General features: G+C 38.8%; 1 long non-coding RNA gene across 1 annotated transcript in view; it reads left to right on the top strand.

Annotated features, from left to right (window-relative positions):
- Window positions 1-7,255, top strand: part of LOC138351861 (uncharacterized) — a 10,168-nt gene extending 2,913 nt beyond the window's left edge. Inside the window, exons 2-3 of the long non-coding RNA XR_011222635.1 lie at window positions 2,856-2,972; window positions 6,987-7,255. This is a non-coding gene — a long non-coding RNA (uncharacterized lncRNA). The remainder of the gene's footprint in view (window positions 1-2,855; window positions 2,973-6,986) is intronic.
- The last annotated feature ends 1,423 nt before the right edge of the window (window positions 7,256-8,678 follow it).

Here is an 8,678-nt window from a genome sequence, read left to right as displayed (position 1 = left end):
ACATAATGAAATGAGTAGCTTTATCATTTCATAAGAAAAAAATTAGAAAAAATATATTAATTCAGGAAAACTTGGCTTATTAGGCAAATCGGGCCATGTATAGTAGGCTGAGAAGTGCGTTCTGGCTACTAGGTACGACATATATATATATATATATATATATATATATATATATATATATATATATATATATATATAAATATATATATATATATATATATATATATATATATATATATATATATATATATATAATGTGTGTGTGTGTACTCACCTAGTTGTGCTTGCGGTGGTTGAGCTCTGGCTCTTTGTCCCGTATGTATGTATTCATATATATATATATATATATATATATATATATATATATATATATATATATATATATATATATATATATATATATATATATATATATATATACAACTGGCACGCGTCTCACACCACACGCCCTCCGAATTGCTGTGGCCCTCCGCCTTGCTGCCCCAATCCACACCAGATATAGGTGTATTTGCGGCGAGGTGGTGGCTGACAGGTACGGTCACCATGGCCTACTCTGCCAAAGCACAGGGGGATGGCACTCGAGGCACAGTGAAGTTAACGACATCATCAAGAGGAGCCTCACTACAGCTGGATGCCCAGCTGAAAGAGAGCCCCGTTACCTAACGCCCCGTAACTCTGATGCTCTTATTGGTCGCCCGGATGGTATCACAGTGAACCCTTGGAAGAATGGCAAGCAGTTGGTATGGGACTACACGTGCGTATCAACCCTGGCTAACACCTACATTAACCTCAGTGTTGCACAACCAGGTGGCGCTGCCACCCACAGGGAAGCAGCCAAATCCCGTAAGTATAGAGAACTGGATCACCACTACAATTTTGTCCCCATTGCTTCTGAGACGCTCGGCGCCTGGGGTAAAAGTGCTACCAGTTTTTTGAAGGAACTGGGTTCTAGGCTCATTGAAACAACAAGGGACCCGAGAGCTGCAAGCTTTCTTTTCCAGCGCCTCAGTGTGGCGATACAGAGGGGAAATGCGCACTGCATCCAGGGTTCCTGCCCGCCATCTGAGGAGCTGGAGGAACTCGACAACCTATGACAACCATCTTTGTAACCCATATGTAACTCCTTTTTTGTAACAAAGTTCAAATAAAGTAAATATATATGTGTACATACAAAAGAATGAGGGTGGTAGGAGAGGATAATATTAGTGTTCAGTGAGAGACCACAAGGTCTCCTCTGAATACTTTTTATTTTCTTCTCCGAGGCTATGGGTCCCCACATTGGCACCAGAGGTGGTACCCTCACAAACTTATATATATATATATATATATATATATATATATATATATATATATATATATATATATATATATATATATATATATATATATATATATATATATATACATACATATATATATATATATATATGCGAACAAGCCTGAATGGTCCCCAGGACAATATGCAACTGAAAACTCACACCCCAGAAGTGACTCGAACCCATACTGCCAGGAGCAACGCAACTGGTATGTACAGGGACGCCTTAATCCGCTTGACCATCACGACCAGACATAAGGAAGTGATAGCTGAGGCTATTTGACCCACTTCCCGCTGGCACTCAGATGGTAATCTTGGGCATAGCATTTTATCAAATCACCTCATTTTTGGGGCAACACGTGAGGAACACAAATGCGAACAAGCCTGAATGGTCCCCAGGACAATATGCAACTGAAAACTCACACCCCAGAAGTGACTCGAACCCAATACTGCCAGGAGCAACGCAACTGGTATGTACAGGGACGCCTTAATCCGCTTGACCATCACGACCAGACATAAGGAAGTGATAGCCGAGGCTATTTGACCCACTTCCCCGCTGGCACTCGGATGGTAATCTTGGGCATAGCATATGGGTTCGAGTCACTGCTGGGGTGTGAGTTTTCAGTTATATATATATATATATATATATATATATATATATATATATATATATATATATATATGTACAGGGACGCCTTAATCCGCTTGACCATCACGACCAGACATAAGGAAGTGATAGCTGAGGCTATCATATATATATATATATATATATATATATATATATATATATATATATATATATATATATATATATATATATATATATATATATATATATATAATATAAATATTATATATCCTGCCTGAAATGCTGCGTGTACTAGTGGCTTTACAAGATTTTGTGGTTATTCTCTATATCTGGTTCACCTAACAGTAAATAAGTACCTGGGAGTTAGACAACTGCTATGGGCTGCTTCCTAGGGATGTGTGTGTGTGTTTGTATTCATGTTGAATTTTACAAAGTAGGAAGAGATGTTTGTAAAAAAAAAAATCAAATATTTTTGAAAGTATAAGTAGATTTGATATTTTTCTCTAATTGTTTATTTCTGCTGTCTCGCCTCCTTTATAAAATGGCATCATTCTTGCTTTTTTAAGGATATCAGGAAAAGTAAGGCACTCCAGAGATTTGTTGACTCCTTCCTAGTGTTGCCTAGCCCAGCCCAGCCTAGACAAGGCAGGCTGGGCATCCTAGCCTCACGCAGCTTAGCCCCCACCTACATGTAGCATCCCAGTCCATCCTAAGTGATCATTACCTTACTGGCTGTGTTTTCTCTTCAGCCCTGAATGTAATGTGGTGGAACATAAGCAGATACATATCAGGTCTTAGAGAATCTGTACTTCATACATTTCTTAATAATGTCTCACAAATATTTAAATAATTAAACAAAAATTGTATAATAACTTCATATTATTCTTGCAATTTATTTTTGCATTTTTTTTATACAAAATTTACATTTTAAAAGATTACCTCTATTTTTAGATTGATGACTTGAAGACTACAGTGCCATCCACAGCAAATCATGGTCTTAAAATATCTCCTAGCAATGACGAGACCAATTTTCACAGAGATCAAATTTTTGCTAAGCAGTAGTCACAGGTAAATATATATTATATATATAATATTATATATATAAAATTAACTACTTCATTGCTCAAAGCACCTTTAGACATTCTGAGAGTTGTGCTACTTTATTAATTAATTAATTAGGCTATATTTTAATGTTTTGTAATGTTTTCATTACTTTTTTTGTTTTGAAATATAAATTGTTGAGTTTTGAAACATTTTGACATTAACTATACCTGAATATTTATAAACAAAAAAATACCAGAACAATTGCACTAAGAAGTCTTTGCAAAATCAGGTGCTCAGTGCAGTAGTTAAAAACTTAAAAGTTGTACCACCTCTGGTGCAAGATTAGGGACCCATAGCCTCAGAGAAGAAAATAGAGAGTACTCAGAGAAGGCCTTGAATAATAGGCAGGCTGTTTGTGTGTGTTTCGACGGTAAGCTTGCTGACACCAAATGTAGTTACCTAAGTGTAGTTACAGGATTAGAGCTACGCTCGTGGTGTCCCGTCTACCCAGCACTCTTTGTCACATAATGCTTTGAAACTACTGACGGTCTTGGCCGCCACCACCTTCTCACTTAACTTGTTCCAACCGTGTACCACTCTGTATGCGAAAGGAAATTTTTTTATATTTCTTTGGCATCTTTGTTTAGTTAGTTTAAATCTATGACCTTTTGTTCTTGAAGTTCCAGGTCTCGGGAAATCTTCCCTATCGATTTTATCAATTCCTGTTACTATTTTGTACATAGTGATTTTATCACTTCTTTTTGTTGTCTTCTAGTTTTGGCATATTTAATGCCTCTGACCTCTCCACATAGCTCTTGCCCTTTAGTTCTGGGAGCCACTTAGTAGCATGTCTTTGCACCTTTTCCAGTTTGTTGATGTGCTTCTTAAGATATGGGCACCAAACAACCGCTGCATATTCTAGCCTTGGCCGAACAAAACTCGTGAACAATTTCTTTAGTATTTCGCCATCCATGTATTTAAACAAAATTCTGAAGTTAGAAAGCGTGGCATAGGCTCCTCACACAACGTTCTTTATGTGGGCCTCAAGTGATAGTTTTCTATCTAGAATCAACCCTAGACCTCTTTCTTTTATCAGAATTATATAAAGATTTCTCACATAATTTGTAGGTTGTGTGGGATCTATGTTCTATTCCACATTCCATAACATGGCATTTATTCACATTAAATTTCATTTGCCAAGTGGTGCTCCATATACTTATTTTGTCCAGGTCTTCTTGAAGGGCATGACAATCATCTAAATTTCTTATCCATCCCATTATCTTAGCATCATCAGCAAACATGTTTATATAATTCTGTATTCCTACTGGTAGATCATTTATGTAGACAATGAACATTTCTGGTGCATGTACTGTGGTACTCCACTTGTGACACTTCTCCAGTCCGATTGCCTCTGATTACTGCCCTCATTTTTCTATCACTCAGAAAATTTTTCATCCATGTTAGAAGCTTACCTGTCACCCATCCAAAATTTTCTAGTTTCCAGAACAACCTCTCATGTGGAACTCTGTCGAAAGCCTTTTTTATGTCTAGATAGATGCAGTCAACCCAACTACCTTTTTCCTTTAAAATCTCTGTGGCTCAATCATAGAAACTGAGTAAATTCGATACACAGGATCTTCCAGATCGAAAACAATACTGTCTGTGTGATATTATATATTTTCTCTCCAGGTGTTCTACCCATTTAGTTTTTATTAATTTTTTGTTTTGTTTTCAATCCTTTCACTGTTACACTTGTCAATGATTCAGGTCTATAACTGAGAGGGGTGGGGTCTTCCCTGTTGCCACTTTTGTAGATTGGAACTATGTTAGCCTTTTTCCACATGTTTGCTATGACTCCTATACACAGGGATGCCTGAAAGATCAGGTGAAGTGGAAGGCTGAGCTCAGATGCACATTCTCTCAGAACCCATGGTGAAACTCCATCTGGACCAACTGCTTTGTTCTTACTTAGCTCCTTTAGCATATTTTCCACTTCATCTCTAGACACCTCTATACGCTCTATGTTGTTCTCAGAAATTCTTATTGTGTCGGGTTCTCTTAAGAATTCATTTTGTATAAACACACTTTGGAACTTTTGGTTTAATGTTTCACACATTGCATTATCATTTTCTGTGAATCTGTTTCCTATTTTCAACCTCTGGATATTATCCTTTACTTGCAATTTGTTGTTTATGAATTTGTAGAATAGGCCCAGTTCTGTTTTACATTTATCCATTATCCCTTTATAAAAATTTCTTTCTGCCTCTTCCCTTACTGCTGTATAGTTGTTTCTCGCATCATTGTATCGCTGGTATGATTGGGGGTTTGGCTTCTTTCTATTTTGATACCTGCTTGATGGGGTTCTGCTCTTCTACTCCCAAGCCCGGCCCGAGGCCAGGCTCGACTTGTGAGAGTTTGGTCCACCAGGCTGTTGCTTGGAGCGGCCCGCAGGGCCACATACCCACAACATCCCGGCTGATTCGGAACTTCTCTTAGAAAACAGTCCAGTTTTCTCCTGAAGATGTCCACGGTTGTTCCGGCAGGAACAACCGTGCAACCGTGCTCTGAAGGGGAAAGTGAATACTGAGCAGTACTCGAGACGGGACAACATAAGTGACTTGAAGAGTACAACCATTGTGATGGGATCCCTGGATTTGAAAGTTCTCATAATCCATCCGATCATTTTTCTGGCCGACGCAATATTTGCTTGGTTATGCTCCCTAAACATTAGATCGTCGGACATCATTATTCCCAAATCCTTGACATGCTGTTTTTCTACTATGGGAAGATTCGATTGTGTTTTGTACCCTGTATTATGTTTCAGATCCTCATTTTTGCCATACCTGAAATTTATCACTGTTAAACATCATGTTATTTTCTGCTGCCCAATCGAAAACTTTGTTGACATCTGCTTGTAGTTTTTCAATGTCTTTCATTCCATTTTTGTGTCTTTTGGTTTGTGGCCCTCTCTCAATTTCTGTTGAACCAATCCTGTTTTCTGGCCCTGCATCTCTGTTTTAGGTATGAATGTTTGTGTGCCTTCATTGTATATTTTGCAAAATTTGGCATACATTTAATTTACTTCCCTGTCTAGCAACAAGTCTGCCTAATTACTTATTACAAAAAATTTGAAGTTCCCCATAGTGACCTCTCTCTCTTGAAATCAAGTTTATCAACTGTTTCAATGTCCCCATTTTCTGTGTGTGTGTGTTTGAAGGCTAAGCTTGCTGATACCATGTATGTGTGTGTGTGTGTTTGGAGGCTAAGCTTTCTGATACCGTTTGTGTGTGTGTGTGTGTGTTTAGAGGCTAAGCTTGATGATACCATGTGTGTATTTGGAGGCTAAGCTTGCTGATACCATGTGTGTGTGTGTGTTTGGAGGCTAAGCTTGCTGATACCATGTGTGTGTGTGTGTTTGGAGGCTAAGTTTGCTGATACCATGTGTGTGTGTGTGTGTTTGGAGGCTAAGCTTGCTGATACCATGTGTGTGTGTGTTTGGAGGTTAAGCTTGCTGATACCATGTGTGTGTGTGTGTTTAGAGGCTAAGCTTGCTGATACCATGTGTGTGTGTGTATTTGGAGGCTAAGCTTGCTGATACCATGTGTGTGTGTGTTTGGAGGCTAAGCTTGCTGATACCATGTGTGTGTGTGTGTTTGGAGGCTACGTTTGCTGATACCATGTGTGTGTGTGTGTTTGGAGGCTAAGTTTGCTAACACCGTGTGTGTACTCACCTGTTTAAATAATAATAGGGTGTGTACCACCTCTGGTGCAATTGTAGGGACCCACAGCCTTGAAGAAAATAAAGAGTATTCAGAGAAGACCTTGTGGATTCTCACTGAACACTAATCTTTTCTTCTCCTACCACCCCTCTTATTTTGTTTTATGCTGTATTCTATTATATATCATATAAATACATAGCCAAATGGCAATATTTATTATGTCTATACAAAAAGAAGACATCCACTTTATTTTTTTTCTCTCCTTTGTTTCTATGTGGATTTTGTTGTGACTAATGATTCTCCTCCTTCCCATCAACAGGTCTTCCTCATTGGGCTTGCTCGGCTTTTGTGTTACTGTGAGGGTGCCATCATCGTTTACCCTTCAAGACTGACTCATGCTGGCATTGCATTTGTGGACTTCCCTTCACAGTAAACAGTCCATCTCCATATGGTGATTGTCCAGGGCAAGCAGGGTGTGACTGCCATCTTGGAGAAGCAGGGTCTTTTAATATGAAGAATCTTCCGTCTTCTCTACTTACGCCAGCTTGTGCTGGCCTTGCATTCTTGTTACTTCATGGCCCTTGGGCCTTTTTTATTTATTTTACATAATAATTTTTTTTATTAATACCCGTGTTTCACAAGAGATCCTTGACATTTTAAGCACCAATTGTATTGACTAATGTACGTCTTGTAACCTTTAAGACATAAATAGACAAGACATGGATAAATGAGTGAATAATACTGAGTGACTAGGTTAGGGCGAGGAACATAGTACAGTGTCTGGCTTTAGAAGAATGCCTACTGTTTTAGAAACCTTATTGCCATGATCATAATCGTATGGGTTAAAAAGCATTTGTTGTCACTCCTACACTGTGGCTTGTTGAGCTTGAAACCTTTGCTCCTTGTTCGTGTTACATCTGACCTTTTGAAGAAATGGTATGAATCAATATCCTCCAAATTGTTCAGTATTTTAAAGGTTTCGCTCTATTACTCTCTCATTTGCATATATCTAAGCATATAGATTAGATATAGATTTATATTAGATTTTTTAGTCAGGTAAAGGTACATACATTGCAGATGAGTTACAAAGGGAAAGACAATGACTAGAGTTCACTAGCTCTATTGGAAGAGAAACGTCTGTAAGACAAGTGTGGGCAAAAATTAAGGTAGCTAAGGGGAGCAGAGCCCGGCCTGCGGCTCACAACGACCCCCAGGGTAAGGCTGAAGAACTAATTCACAAGTGGAGTGATGCAGCATCATCCTCTTCCCTCCCTGCAGAAGTAAGCAGGGAACAGCTCCTCCGACATAATGACAGAAGGATTAGGATAACAAGAGCACAATCTAGTGATGACGAGTATGGGGAACCAATTACAGCCAAGGAAGTAAAGGGGGCTATGAAAAGGGTAAAAGTACAGCACCTGGTGAAGATGGCGTCACCTACGACATACTCAATGCACTGTGTGAAGTGTCTGGCAATCCACTACTCCACCTGTTTAACAAGTCATTCCTATGTGGAGTGTTGCCCACACAATGGAAACATGCAATAATGGTCCCAATACCGAAACCCAATGACCCTGGCAATTATAGACCTATCAGTCTCATGTAATGCACTTGGAAGAAGCTTGAAAGGATCATCCTAAACCGACTATTGCACAAAATAGGAAGGTTAGGGGAGGGGTCAATGGATTTGTTAAAGGACGGAGGACAGCAAACTATAGTTAATTACCTTGCTAATGATACAGCTAAGTACTCCCAATAAACTCGCACCTCGGGGCAAAATTTTAAAATTTAAAATACAATACCTAAAGCCACTAATACGCATAGCGTTTCGGGCAAGTATATACGAAGTAAAACCCAAACAAAGAACTGACTCCGTAGGACCCATAAAAGATGAGACTAACAATTTTAAGTTGTATCATAAAAGGGCGGCAAACACTCTCAATGAATACCTAACATCAGTGTTCACACTAGAAAGCTTGAATGACATCCCATCACCAACACAAATGTTTGT

This window comes from Procambarus clarkii, chromosome 51 (genome assembly GCF_040958095.1).
Source record: "Procambarus clarkii isolate CNS0578487 chromosome 51, FALCON_Pclarkii_2.0, whole genome shotgun sequence".
Lineage (NCBI taxonomy): Eukaryota > Metazoa > Arthropoda > Malacostraca > Decapoda > Cambaridae > Procambarus > Procambarus clarkii.
The sequence above is the reverse complement of the archived record's forward strand: the minus strand, read 5'-3'. Positions and strand labels throughout refer to the sequence as shown.